Genomic DNA, 15,634 nt, shown 5'->3' on the forward strand with positions numbered 1-15,634 from the left:
CTTGAGCACGCCGTTACAAGCCTTAAGCACGACGGTACAACTTCTGTACACGACGGTACAACATCTGAGCACGACGGTACAACCCTTGAGCACGACGGTACAAGCCTTGAGCACGCCGTTACAAGCCTTAAGCACGACGGTACAATCCCCGAGCACGGCGGTACAAGCCTTGAGCACGCCGTTACAAGCCTTAAGCACGACGGTACAAGCCTTGAGCACGACGGTACAACCCTTGAGCACGACGGTACAACTTCTGTACACGACGGTACAACCCTTGAGCACGACGGTACAACCCTTGAGCACGACGGTACAAGCCTTGAGCACGCCGTTACAAGCCTTAAGCACGACGGTACAAGCCTTGAGCACGCCGTTACAAGCCTTAAGCACGACGGTACAATCCCCGAGCACGGCGGTACAAGCCTTGAGCACGACGGTACAACCTTGAGCACGACGGTACAACTTCTGTACACGACGGTACAACATCTGAGCACGACGGTACAACTTCTGTACACGACGGTACAACATCTGAGCACGACGGTACAACTTCTGTACACGACGGTACAACATCTGAGCACTGCGTGTTCACTCACAGAGCAGAGGGTGGAGTTGGCAGAGAGAAAAGGGCAGTTGCCACCGGGTCGAGTTGAGGGACTGGTTGCCTCGCCAGGACACGACACTCTACCTGGAAAATGGCCCATCACTTTCAATTGAACGTCTTGGTGTCCGGTCCATTGTGGCTCAATGGGTGGAAGTCCCACTCCACCGCCGCGCCGGCTGGACCACACAGCAACATGACCGAGACGTTCCTACGAGGTTTAAAGAAGCCAACAGAGGCGTACTCACGACAGCTCGGCGAACTAATCTCCACCTCTCTCTCTTGATTTCCTTGAAAACAGTAACTAATGTGGCCCTCATACGATGATGCTGGTATCGCTGTCTGATACCGGGTGTAAACATTCAGTAATGTGATATGCAATGCAACAGAATGGTCATGTAAGATACACATTCCCTCCTCTGGGTTGTTTGGTTTCCCCGGTGACTGGCCCTGTGAGGGCCGAGTAATCCAGTTATACCCCCACCAACCTGTTCCGAGACGGTCGTATGACCACGGCGCTCCTGTCCTACCCAGGAGAACACCACCTTTCTTCCTTGACTCCTCTTAGCCCACGTACACCACAAAACCTACTCTGACTTATGATTACCTTATCTTTCACCCTGTACCATCACGTCATTATCACCTTCTCACGAAAGGCACTTGCGATGCTTAATGATCCGTCCGTAAGTTGAATATGGTAAATACGAGAGAAACTACGACCTCACTGTATTTGTCTCCGCCAAATACATGTATGTTATCAATCTGAACTTTTCCCCTCTATCCACTCTATCTTGGAAATCGCACATTAAGGAAACAGCTAAGTCTGCCTTTAAAGAATGTGGGGGTCCTGTTCAGATATCGAAATTGCTTTTCTTCCAAACAGCTGCTTCCTGTACGTGTATACAAAGGAGTGATCCGTCCTGGTATGGAGTACTGCTCTCACATAGGGTGGGTCTAGCTCTTCATCCTTACTTGACAGGGTCGAGTCGAATGCACTCCCGAGTTAGAGACTCTCCCAGGCCAACTTCTAAACCTGGCCCACTTGCCCTACGCAGCAATATTGGTCCATTTTCTATCTCCTCTAATCATTACTTTGGTTTTTGCTCCCGAGAGCTGGCTGCTTGTGTAACCCCCACCACTAGCTGACCATGCAATACTCAGCATGTCATGGGCTGGGCCGTTGTGATAACTGTTCCTTTCACTACACGTCGAAGCTTTGAAACTCTTCCTCTACCTTCTCATGCCTTCCCCAATACCTACGACCTGGCACATTTTAAAAGACAGGGTTTTCTCTTCCTCCAAAATTCGCATACACTTTCCCTTATCTCTTTGTCTTTCATTAACCTCTACATATTTCAATGAAGGCCCGGCCTTGATGTGGACTAAAGTCCGTGACTGAAGCCTCCAACGTAAAAATCCAATCAGAACTCCATTTTACTTGGGTGTACTTAGGATGTGTCCCTCACACGCTCTGTTCTTGAGGCACCGTGTCAACATGAAAGTACCTACAGAGAGACACGCGTAAGGGGGCCAGGAGACCATAAATGACCAGAAGACGGTGTGTGTATGTGTGTGTGTGTGTGTGTGTGTGTGTGTGTGTGTGTGTGTGTATTGGCGGGACATAAAACTGTGCCCTCCCTACGTGTCACGACAATGAACAATACAGGTACGTTCAGGAATTTCATATCATTCTTATGAGTCTACGTTGACTCACGAGAACTCCAGCAACAGTATGGCTGCCAGGCACACACAGACACGCCACCCTCTGCAAATGTACAGGAGGAGGTGCCCGTCTTCATCATGGAGTAATGTCACTCCGTATCCAGTTTCAGTTGTAGGTGAGGGTTACCGCATTTATTCTTTTATCAGACATGCTCCATATAACTTGGTTTCCACATAAACCCACAGAAAAAAATAGATGAAAAAACATATGCACGTATAAGTGGAAATCCCTCAGGGCTCCGTACTGGGACCCTTTCTACACCTGATCAGCGTAAATGACGTACGAAACCAAGTGGATTCATACCTGAACCCGATTGCTAATGACGCTGAGAGTCATGGAAGATATGCAGAGTCATGGAGAAGATGATGCATGGCATACACACCTGGTGAACATGCAGCAGTGGGAGGGCAAACGCCGAATGAAATTCAACCAGAGGAAAATGAAGTCAGTGAACAGAGGATACGGTGTAAACACACCGGATGGCGAGTACCACAAGGCAGGCAAGAAGTAAAGAGTCGTGCTGTGAGAGAGAGAGAGAGAGAGAGAGAGAGAGAGAGAGAGAGAGAGAGAGAGAGAGAGAGAGAGAGAGAGAGAGAGAGAGAGAGAGAGAGAGAGAGAGAGCAAGGGAGGGGAGGATGCAGAGGGAGGCAAGCTTATATATATTCTGGACAGTGTCCACATGACATTCAGTTACATTAACCTGTGTCATGTTCAGTGTAGGCCAAAAAGGGTCAGATCAAAAGCCAGGGCAAGACATCCAAAGATCGCACACTCGTGCTCAAGGATCTTAATCGTCGCACTTAAGGATACGAACCGATCTAAACGTTACCCCCCTGGTGGTCAGTCACTGCACTACACAAGTAAACAATCATGTCACACGGTGGGACGACGAACTTGGCCCCTGACCCGACCTTTCTCGCGCCAACAGCGAGATCTTCTCTACCAACACCACACCGCTGCTGGAGTCCATGTTCTCCCAGGTTCACGCAGCCACAAGATCCCTTTTTAAGCGGGTGTCGCAGCTCCAAGGTTGCGCCCCACGTGAGAGCAGGATAAGGGGTGGGCAAGAATGACGTGGAAACGCTGTGTTCCTCACCGTACGCGGATGACCACGTAGCTCCGTCGAGGACGACTTCTCGTTCGCAGCGTTATCACTCGCACGTGAAGGGCAGGGAACACCCCCGTCTTCACGTGAAAACCACCAGCCAGTGCGGTACGCGCACCATCTGCCGGTGTTGTACACAGACAAACCACCTGCCGGTATTGGACACCGCAAGAACAGAGGACAGATGTTCCCGCAGTTTCTTCCAGCGACAAGATAAAAGTACAATGCTGGTGTGCTGGTCATGATGTTTGACAACGTAAGGTGTGGCGTGCTGGAGGTGAAGGCTACGTGTGTGGGATAGCAGCACTGCCAGCAACCACACCACCAGAGCCGGTCGCCACGCTACCAGAGCCGGCTACCACACCACCAGAGTTAGCTACCACACCACCAGAGCCAGCCACCACACCGCCAGAGCTAGCTACCACACCACCAGAGCCAGCTACCACACCACCAGAGCCGGCTACCTCACCACCAGAGCCAGCAACCATACCGCCAGAGCCAGCCACCACATCACCACGGTCAGCCACCTCACCACCAGAGCCAGACACCACACCACCGGAGCCAGCTACCACACCACCGGAGCCGGCTACCACACCACCAGAACCAGCCACCACATCACCACAGTCATCCACCACACCACCAAGGCCAGCTACCAAACCACCAGAGCCAGCCACCACATCACCACAGTCAGCCACACACCACCGGAGCCAGCTACCACACCACTAGAGCCAGCCACCACACACGACCAAACCAGGTCACCACATCACCTCACCACCAGAGCCAGCCACCACACGACCAAACCAGGTCACCACATCACCAGGGCCAGCCACCGCGGTAATGACTACACCACCACACCCCCACCTCGGGGTCAGCAGGGCACCATGGGGGCAGTAGGGCTGGTGGCTGACCCACCAGTGACCAGCCTGACACAGGCCAAGGTGCTGCCGGGGCCAGCCAGCTCCTCCACTCTGAAATATTTACACCGACAAAGGTCATACGTGGCCGAGACGGAACTCGCCACCCTGCTCAGCCACCACACGAGCACCACGGTACTACCCTTTAGTACGACGGTACGACCCCTGAACACGACGGTACGACCCCCTAAACACGACGGCACGGCCCCTAAACGCGACGGCACGGCCCCTAAACGCGACGGTTCGATCCCCTAAACACGACGGTTCGATCCCCTAAACACGACGGTTCGATCCCGTAAACACGACGGTTCGATCCCCTTAACACGACGGTGCGACCCCTTAGCGCGACGGTACGGCCCCTAAACACGACGGTTCGACCCCCTAAACACGACGGTACGGCCCCTAAACGCGACGGTAAGACCCCTAAACACAACGGTACGACTCTAGGACGACGGCACGACCCCTAAACACGACGGTACGACTCTAGCACGATGGTACGGACCCCCTAAACACGACGGTACGATCCTTTAGCACGAAGGTACGACCCCTAAACGCGACCCTTTAGTACGACGGTACGACCCTTGAACGCCAAGGCACGGAGCCCCAGAGCACGACGGCACAAAAGGATTGAAAATCACAACTCCTCTTAACTTGGCGTCGAATTCCACATCACACGGTCGTAGGAGTCACTCTTCAACACCACTCTAACGACTACCCAGAACCCACGGATCATTACAACACGAAACACACTAATGAACGTACAGTTAAAAGAATCTCAGAGACAATTAGACATTAGATGGTCATTACGAGTCCTGTGAGTACCGTACCAAATTGCAATTACAAAAGCTGTAATTATTCCTTTGCTTCTCCAAGCACCATGTTGAGCCAACACATTGTCTTACCACGCTTCCCTCGCTCACTCAACCGCAAGGCACAAGAAACACATCGGATATCTGGTATAGGAATATCCGATAATATCTGTGCCATCCGACCTCTCTCAGCTAGTCTACCGGTGATCCAGCCGGATACTTCAACTAACCACCTGGACACACGGCTTTTGTTATGCGCGGCAAGTAATTGGGGTAACTGGTAGCGGAGTTCAGTAACCAGACATCTGGGCGATGAGGTAAAGGTTTCAGTGGAATTCATGATGAAGGAGCGGGTCTGTTGAGTAGCCTGTAGCCTCAGATTGAGAGGGACGGTCAAGCAAGAGGAGGGAATGGGTCAACATAACGTGTCATACAACAACACAGGAGATTCGAGTTTTGCTGTGAGGGAGATAGTGAGCTGGGATTTGTAAGGTGTAAGAAAGCACCGAGTGAGTATACTACGATATGAAAGGAGGAACGAAGAAATTTTGAAAAGACTGTTGTCCAAAAAACGGGATAAAATCCAAGTCTTTTCCATAAATTCGTCAGGAGTAAATTGTTTGAAAAACAGCAGCTAATCAGGCATTCAGAAGGAGGAGTTGTAGAAGATGATGTAAAAGGATATGTGAAGAGCTGAAGGACGAGTTGAAAGGTATTTTCACAGTGGGAGACACTGCAGCCCCAACACCGATGAAATGGACTAGGGAGGTGGAGGTCTTCGAAAGTACTGAGATATATAGAAGAGACATCACCAGATCACTACAAATTCTCACACGTACGAGCCTCATAGTCCTAATGACATTTCACCACGTGCGTTGAGGGTGTGTGCGTGTACACATACACTTGGCAAACCTCTTGAAATACTCTTCAGGTTACGCAAGCGAGAGGCTAAGTGCCAATGGAGTGGAAAAAACAGCAAATGTCACATCCGTAAGAGAAGAGACCGGGCACTCTGCAAGGTACTGGAAAAGATGACATTAGAAAGCCCATGAAAAGCTTCCTGCAGAAGAGAACTTAGTGACCTTAGACACAACACGGCTCTTGGGAAAGACGACCAATCGTAACGAGCATATTAGATTTCTAAAAGAGAGTGAGCTCTGCATGATATTGGAAGAAAGAGAAGGCTTCGTAGATTTGGTCGTATCTGGACTGCCAGCAAGAATGTGGCGCTGTACGGCAAATAGGAGGCGGATCATGAGGAACCTTCTTGTAAAGGGTTGAGGACACCACCATCAGAGGTCCTGTGGACCGTCATTCCCTTCGATCTATGCGAGGAACTTCCCTGAAGGTGTGGGCTCCTGCCTGAACACTTGTCTGCAGATGATACGCAGGTGATGATGGTCTTGTAAAGCGTGGTAGATTGCACCACGGTACTACAGAGGACCATGACGGAGTCTGGAGTAGCTTAGATATATGGTCAACGAAGCGAACAGTGTCAAGCGATGAAGACGGTGGTCACCACACTGCACAATGCCTCGTCAAACATGAACATCATCTCGCACAGAAGATAAGCAGCAGGAGTGTCTCTGTGTGGGGGGGGAGACAGAGAGACACTTGGTCGTCCACATTGTTCTCAACCTGTTCCCACAAAGCGTTACCTTAGAAGAACAGTTAGCGTGACCTAACCGTCTGCTTGCAAGTACTAGCATTCAAGTTCATGGAAAAAGGAAACGTTCAGCAAACTGGTCACAAGACGCAAAAGGTCAAAACTACAATATGCTTCTGAACTTTGGTCACTCGCCACACCTGCAAGAGCACAAAGGACTGATGGAGAAGGTCCAGAGGAGAGCAACAAGGAATGTACCACAAACTAAGAGAATTGAGTTACACTGAGAGGCTGGAGGCTTTTTAGATTTGAAATCCTTGGAAGAGAGAGAAGAGATGACTGGATCACACAACCTTTAAGGTTTTAGAACGGATCGACGACGCAAACAGTGAACAGTTCTTCGAAAGATGTAGAGACAGAATGAAAAAAAAAAAAAACCTGTGGGAATAACATGAAATTAAACAAAAAATCTGGTAAAAAAAGAAAAAAAAAATTGAAGAATGACTTTTACCGTGTAGATGATTGATGAATGGAATGAAGCGAACTAAAAGTAGAAAAAATTATACGATATTGAGGAAATGTTTAAGAGACGGAACCCCACGAGCGTAAAACTTTATCCCCGTACAGTACAATTAAGAAAGAATCACAAGGCAATGAGAACACGACTCAAGTTCAGAGATGAGTTCAAAAATATACCAGTTCACATTCACGATACCAAATTAGAAATAGGAATATCCGGCTAGGTACCGGATATCCAGCAGGATACCTGGCATCCGGATATCCGGAAATCGTACCGCAAGTAAACCAAACTGTATCACACTATATCAACCACACGAAACCTTTTCCATAGGGTTTGAAATCTACTGGAGACGATAAAGGCTCCTGGGAGCGGTTGCCCGGGCAACTCTGGCCGAGGGTATATAAAAGGGTGGGCAGGTCGGGCACAAGAACAGTCGTCAAAGTCGCTGGGGAGGGAGAGGACGCCGCTCGCTTGTGAGGTCAGTCAAGCCATCGCCTTACTATCTGTCCTTAGAGTGCCATATGTGCCGGACTGACCGGTATATATTATCACGTCCACGATATATATATGACCAACCTTACAACACACATGTTGTGGTCTGTAAGAGCGAGTGACAGTACCTGGTGTTGCCACTACTGGCAGGTGACAGTACCTGGTGGTGCTGCTACTGGCGGGTGACAGTACCTGGTGCTGCTGCTACTGGCAGGTGACAGTACCTGGTGGTGCTGCTACTGGTAGGTGACAGTACCTGGTGGTGCTGCTACTGGCAGGTGTCAGTACCTGGTGCTGCTGCTACTAGCAGGTGACAGTACCTGGTGGTGCTGCTAGTGGCAGGTGACAGTACCTGGTGGTGCTGCTACTGACAGGTGACAGTACTAAGTAATGCCACTACTGACAGGTGACAGTACCTGGTGGCGCTGCTACTGGCAGGTGACAGTACCTGGTGGTGCTGCTACTGGCAGGTGACAGTACCTGGTGGTGCTGCTACTGGCAGGTGACAGTACCTGGTGGCGCTGCTACTGGCAGGTGACAGTACCTGGTGGTGCTGCTACTGGCAGGTGACAGTACTAAGTAGTGCCACTACTGGCAGGTGTGCAAGTGTCATACTAGGTAATGCCATTACTAGCAGGTGACAGTACCTGGTGGCGCTGCTACCGGCAGGTGACAGTACTTGGTAGTGCTGCTACTGGCAGGTGACAGTACCTGGTGGTGCTGCTACTGGCAGGTGACAGTACCTGGTGGTGCTGCTACTGGCAGGTGACAGTACCTGGTGGTGCTGCTACTAGCAGATGACAGTACCTGGTGGCGCTGCTACTGGCAGGTGACAGTACCTGGTGTTGCCACTACTGGTAAGTGACAGTACCTGGTGTTGCCACTACTGGTATGTGACAGTACCTGGTGTTGCCACTACTGGTATGTGACAGTACCTGGTGTTGCCACTACTGGTAAGTGACAGTACCTGGTGTTGCCACTACTGGTAAGTGACAGTACCTGGTGTTGCCACTACTGGTAAGTGACAGTACCTGGTGTTGCCACTACTGGTAAGTGACAGTAGTACTTGGTAGATGCTGCTACTGCAGGTACAGTACCATGGTGTCTGTACTGGCAGGTGACAGTTACCTGTGGAGCTCACTGGCAGGTGACAGTAACCTGGTGGTGCTGCTACTAGCATATGACTGTACCTGGTGGCGCAGCAACGGCAGTGACAGTACCATGGTGTTGCCAACTACTGGTATGTGACAGTACCTGTGTGCCACTACTGGTATGTGACAGTACCTGGTGTTGCCACTACTGGTAGTGCGAAAGTACCTGGTGTTGCCACTACTGGTAAGTGACAGTACCTGTGTTGCCACTTACTGGTAAGTGACAGTACTCATGGTGTGCCAACTACTGGTAAGTGACAGTACCTGGTGTTGCCACTACTGGTAAGTGACAGTACCTGGTGTTGCCACTACTGGTAAGTGACAGTACCTGGTGTTGCCACTACTGGCAGGTGACAGTACCTGGAGTGCAGTACTAAGTAGTGCCACTACTGGTAAGTGACAGTACCTGGTGTTGCCACTACTGGTAAGTGACAGTACCTGGTGTTGCCACTACTGGCAGGTGAGTGTCAGATGACCACAGCAGCACCAGATGGGTTCATGACCAGAGCCCCACCTGGGTAGGAAACATAACTTCGTCAGTAAACATCATGACGATGACCCATGGTAAGGTCTATGACCCGTGTTCACCACCAGGGATAAACTGCATAACATGACCATGTAATACATGATTACTTACTGTAATCCTGACCTTGTAATCATAATCATATGATTACAAGGTCATCACTTTCATAATGTAATCCAATGCTATGTGATTCCCTTTAGACGCGGACAGATGAGAAATCGAAAACATGAATCCCGCGCGATTTCTTTTCCTCTCTCACAATTTGAACTTAACTGGGCCACTGCGTCGTGGCTTTTGCCGAGCTATCATCAAGACCTGGAGTTATGTATGGGGTCGCTGAGAGATGAGTGAAGTCAGCACCACATCACCACCTTCAGTGTCTCCGGGAGGGAAGGTCGTCTGAGGATACAGCCAGCTATCATACAAGGAGGGTGGACGCCTCCTCCTGGCAGCACGACCCCGAGACCACAACGGTGTGGCCCAGCAGGCGCTCTTGGGCGGCGTGCACAAGGGCAGCAGCTGTGATCGCTTCACTTTGCACACACACTTGAAGGGCATCACGTGTGCCATGCCCCACTGAGATGTGCTATGTCGATGGCGAAGGGGAGAGGATGTGCGGCCCAGCAGGCGCTCTCCGTCGTGGTGAGGGTGGCGGCGCACAAGGGCAGCAGCTGTGACAACTCCACTTCACACAGACACACGAAGGGCATCACGTGTGCCATGCCCCTCTAAGATGTGCTATGTCGATGGCCGCGGGGAGAGGATGTGCAATTTCCCCCAGGGGAAAAGAAAAAAAATCTTTGATTTTAAAATGAATTATACTTTCACGAGAACTGAGAACAAGCGAAATGATTATGATTTAATAAACTGCTCAAACATAATCGATTACATCAAGACTCATTCGCTTATAATTTCCGCAAGATATCTTTGTCTAGGCGTGCCTGCAGCTCCAAGACTGCGCTCCTTACAGCAGCAGGGAAGTGACGGATTCCTTCCCAGAGAGGAGTTTCTAGGTCGTGACTTTACTCCCAATTACATAGCCTTCCCAAAGGGCATTTTCCACTCGTGGTGTATCCTCATGCGGGCGGAGTCCGGGAACACCAGACACATTAATTTTAAAACTAAAACATCACGTGAGACGAAGGGTATTCGAGTACATAGTATTCGAATAGTAGTCATTTCCCTATTAGGGGCGATCACAGCCTAGCGGTAGCGCTCCCGCCTGTTGCACAAGGGTCACGGGTTCGATCCTGGCTGTTGGAGGATTGTATGATATATATATATATATATATATATACATATTATTGTCAACCCCAAGGGTAGGATGAACAACTGGGTTGCCTGTGGTCACACTACGACCAAACCCCGGTGAACTACCAAGATGACTCCCGGACATGAGACACGAACCCTTTGTATGAAGCTCGGTTCGTTAGTCTCGCACTGAGCTACCTCGGATGATCACGCCTAATATATACTTCATTTTTTCATACCTAATCGCGTATCCCAATTTAGTGATGTAGCGTCAGGAAGAGACGAAATAGGCAGCATTAGCTCACGTCCATTTACTATCTGTAACATGCAAAGCACAGACACCACAGCACCCTTCCCTTACCCAGAACCAAGGCTCCCCCACAGACCTCTCCACAGTTTCACCCGGCCGCTCCACATGCCCTGGTTCAGCCCATTGACAGCACGTCGACCCCCCGTACACCACATGGCCCTAATTCACCCCAAACACTCAGATCTCCTAGTCATATTCACTTCGACAAATTCAACTAGGTAGTGTCGGTGTGCTTCATGTGGTGCTCTCAAAAGAAAAAAAATCGCGTGTGATGCAGCGCGAACCGTAAATATACAACAGACAGTGAAAAGATATGAACCATCCCGTGTTGTTGTGGGGGAACACACGACCATCGGTGGATAGGAGGAAGGTGTACACGTACGTGTGCACCAGTGACGCCACACAGCGTGGAACACAGGAATGATGCATGTAAACAAAGCTGGAGACGACCATCTCACGGCAAAAACCTATTATGCAAACGATGTTGATATATCTTTTTTTTCTCTCTCTCTCATCTAATTTTAGAGAGGTAGTTGTACAAGAAACCTTACATTCTATTTAAGCACTTTTCTCAACGGATATATATATATATATATATATATATATATATATATATATTTTTTTTTTTTTTTTTTTTTTTTTTTTTCAAACTATTCGCCATTTCCCGCATTAGCGAGGTAGCGTTAAGAACAGAGGACTGGGCCTTTTTCGGAATATCCTCACCTGGCCCCCTCTGTTCCTTCTTTTGGAAAATCAAAAAAAAAAAAAAAACGAGAGGGGAGGATTTCCAGCCCCCCGCTCCCTCCCCTTTTAGTCGCCTTCTACGACACGCAGGGAATACGTGGGAAGTATTCTTAATCCCCTATCCCCAGGGATAATATAATATATATATATATATATATATATATATATATATATATATATATATATATATATATATATATATATATATATATATATTGGCACGGTATACTCCATCTTTATCACTGGCGAGTTTTAGATAAGGGGATGTTTGTGTGTTTGTGACAGGTTCAACCACCCATGTACTAGTAGCTGAATAATATGCCTCGCACAGGGGGGAAAACACGCGACCAACAGAATGACCGACTCTCATGTGATCATGCGATTATCATAGTCAGCAGCTGGCTGGGAGGTTATGGTAGTCACTGCTGGCTGGGAGGTTATGGTAGTCACTGCTGGCTGGGAGGTTATGGTAGTTAGCACGGAGCTGGGAGGTTATGGTAGTCAGCATGGAGCTAGGAGGTTATGGTAGTCAGCATGGAGCTGGGAGGTTATGGTAGTCAGCATGGAGCTGGGAGGTTATGGTAGTCAGCATGGTGCTGGTAGGTTATGGTAGTCAGCATGGAGCTGGGAGGTTATGGTAGTCGGCATGGAGCTGGGAGGTTATGGTGTGTGGGAGACGGGGACATAACCATGGAAGATAAAATCGTGAGGTTACATGCCCTAAAATACCTGGACCTGGGCGGGTGGGGTTGGCTTTGGTGGGTTCAGGATGGTGACGGTGTTGGAGGATTGTCTCTACAGCCACGTCTCCCTAACCTTCGTCCCTATAGAGGAACATCTGTCCCAGCAGGAGGAACCTGCCCCGCGCCTGGCCCGGCCATCAGTCCTTACCGCAGTCTTTGATGCTTCCCCTCAATGTATGGTCAGCGTGTCCACTGTGACCCACGTCTGAAACACAGGGAACTGCTATCTGTCCCACTCACTTTTACCTCACTGAGCCCCCACAACCTGTCTCCGTCTGCACACGTGAAGAATTCTGGATACATGTCACAGTCCATCAACAGATTACCTCGTCATACAACATCAGGACTTTTATCATCTGATCTTTGTCATGTATATTCATTTGTTCTATTGCTGTGATCGCAATCGTGATGTCTGCCTTCCACCTTGAAGTCTTCCATGTCCTCTTCATAATATTTGTCTTTTATCTTCATCATCAACTTTCCTGAAACATGAAGCAACGCCAGAATCCTTGGAGGAGCTGTAGGAGCAGGTATCACTGACTCATCAATCACTTGGCAGTCAAGGAGTAGCCTGGAGCAGTAGCTACATCCTGGATTCCCGGGGAGCACGACGCGTCGGTCAGGTGTGTGTGTGTGTGTTTGTCCCCCCCCCCCCCCCCCCCCCCCCCCCCCCGGCTGGACGAGTCAGTGGCAACTTCGACCTCACGACCATGGAAGGCGTCCCGCCAGGCCTTCTCCCTCGCCTCAGACCCTGCAATTATCTGCAGGTGACGGAGCGGTCACCGAGAACGCTGTGTCTGTTTCGTACAGTCGACGGAGATTCAATGTCCGTCTGAGATGTAGATAAAATGATGATGCTAGTGGGTGACGGAGGGTGCCTTCAAGACCCACCCCCCTCGAGCGAGGGAAGGCCAGACGGACCAGAACTCACGGACAGATGAACAACAAGCGATCATCACCACACCACCGCCAACCAAGGCCTACTGCCCGGCCTTTTACATCTTGTAACATGATGGTCTACAAGTATACCGTAAGGCTAATTATCAACGTAAATTACGCTAAAAAAAAAAACCTTTCTACCTTGAGGTATATAATAATGAGGTAATGCCCTCCCTGACCGCGAGGATCAAGGCCGGGACCTGGGCAGAGCGAGGTATCAAACTGCGCACATCCATAATACCAGCAATAATGATGACTCCCGATGACCAGTAACTTTGTAACACACGTGTGTGTGTGTGTGAAGGTGAGGGTGGCAGGAGCGTGTGTGGCGGAGGGCGGCACAAGGGCCAACTGGGCTGTTATACAGCTGCTGGTACCTCAACACTCCGGTGCATCACACACACACACACATCGTCATGACCGCCACACCTGCTGAACTTCAACCTCCTGAGCTGGTGTACACCGCTGGGAACCACGGGCGTAGGGGAAAGGGCGAGACCCCTTCGACCTAACGACCCTTCAGGGTAAGGTGGACAAGCCAGGCCAAAATACTCAGGAGTGACGTGGTGGTGGTCCAGGGTTTCACTCCTTCCTCCTGGTGGGGGGTTAACCAGTTGAGTTCAGTCTTTTTTTTTTTGTTTTTTTTTGTCTTCGCTCACTGGCGGATCATCTTACAATCTGTTCTTATCATCTTCATCTTTATATACCTCTGACCTGACCTCCCACGCCTCCCTCTCAGTGAACACTCTCTTGGTAAACTTGGGCAGCTTCTAAAACGTTCTTAAAACCCCCTCCCCCACTTTCAGTTCATCTGTCATCAACAACAATGTTCAAACGTACCAATTCAAAATGTCAATCAAGGAAAAGAAGAAATCTCAATGATCACCAGAAATATTAACCTGTGTGAGGACGTACATCTCACTTGGGTGTCACAACCTCTGGCTTCACGATCAGCTCAGGAGCGAATGGCCATTACATTCAACCACGGAGTCCACCACTCACACACAGGGTGATGGCAAGCGATGCAGGCAACCAGGCTACATGCATCTCCCTCAACCACGGACTGACCCACCCACTTGTGCACATCATGGCGAGGCTCACCCTGTGTTGTGATAGACGCATTGCGTACTATGGTCGTCACAACCTTACCTTGAGTTATCACCACTTTGTTGTGAGCCGTCACAACCTTGAGTTATCACCACCTTTCCTGTGAGTCGTCACAGCCTTACTTTGTTGTGAATCGTCACAACCTTACCTTTCACCGTTCCGCCAAACGGGACAGAGAATGGACAGTAATGGTGGCAAGATAGTGCGAGGCGATGAAAGACGCGAGATGAACGCTACTGACTGACGAGACTCGGGAATAACGTCTTTATACACTACCTCTCCATCAAAGGTACAACTGAGGGGTGAACTCTTAAGTTAGCGTAATATAACCTTTTACAAGTGGGACCAGAGGGCGACGAGCGAGGACCCAATCCTCTGTTCCTGACGCTACCGCACCAAGGTGGGAAACGATGAGGGTGTATATAAAAGATATAAGACGGAAAAAAAGTAACCTATGGCCTGGCATCTTATTTCCCAGTACAACACAAACTTCATGACAGAAGCAACACGTGGGTAGTACGGAAGTCTATATACATCAGAAGGCTATATACATCAGAACGCTTGATACAACAGAAGGCTACATACATCAGAGGGCTATATACATCAGAACGCTTAATACAACAGAAGGCTATATACACCAGAACGCTTAACACAACAGAAGGCTATATACATCAGAACGCTTAACACAACAAAGGCTATATATATCAGAAGGCTATATACATCAGAACGTTTAATACAACAGAAGGCTATATACATCAGAAGGCTATATACATCAGAACGTTTAATACAACAGAAGACTATATACATCAGAAGGCTATATACATCAGAACATTTAATACAACAGAAGGCTGTATACATCAAAGGCTATATACATCAAACTCATAAGTTATCACGAGGGATGGAAGCACACGGGACACAAGGATCACAAACGATGGACGCCAGCAGAAAAGAGTACCAGCAGGATGTGCTTTTGGGGTAGTAGGAATGTTCGTTGTGGAGGTCATGCGTCCAGGAATGTTACTAACCTCGGTGCAGGGAGGGGCGAGGGACATCTGGGCGAACCGTGTGGAAAATATGATCAAAATGCATCTGTCGCGTTGTT

At 49.4% G+C, this 15,634-nt stretch overlaps 1 protein-coding gene across 3 annotated transcripts in view; it reads left to right on the plus strand.

Annotated features, from left to right (window-relative positions):
• Nucleotides 1-7,705: 7,705 nt before the first annotated feature.
• LOC139766227 (uncharacterized) overlaps nt 7,706-15,634 on the plus strand; it is a 55,208-nt gene continuing 47,279 nt past the window's right edge. For all 3 annotated transcript variants that reach the window (XM_071694550.1, XM_071694553.1, XM_071694554.1), the window contains exon 1: nt 7,706-7,750. The gene's annotated coding sequence lies outside the window, so the exon portion shown is untranslated. The remainder of the gene's footprint in view (nt 7,751-15,634) is intronic.

This window comes from Panulirus ornatus, chromosome 57 (genome assembly GCF_036320965.1).
Source record: "Panulirus ornatus isolate Po-2019 chromosome 57, ASM3632096v1, whole genome shotgun sequence".
Lineage (NCBI taxonomy): Eukaryota > Metazoa > Arthropoda > Malacostraca > Decapoda > Palinuridae > Panulirus > Panulirus ornatus.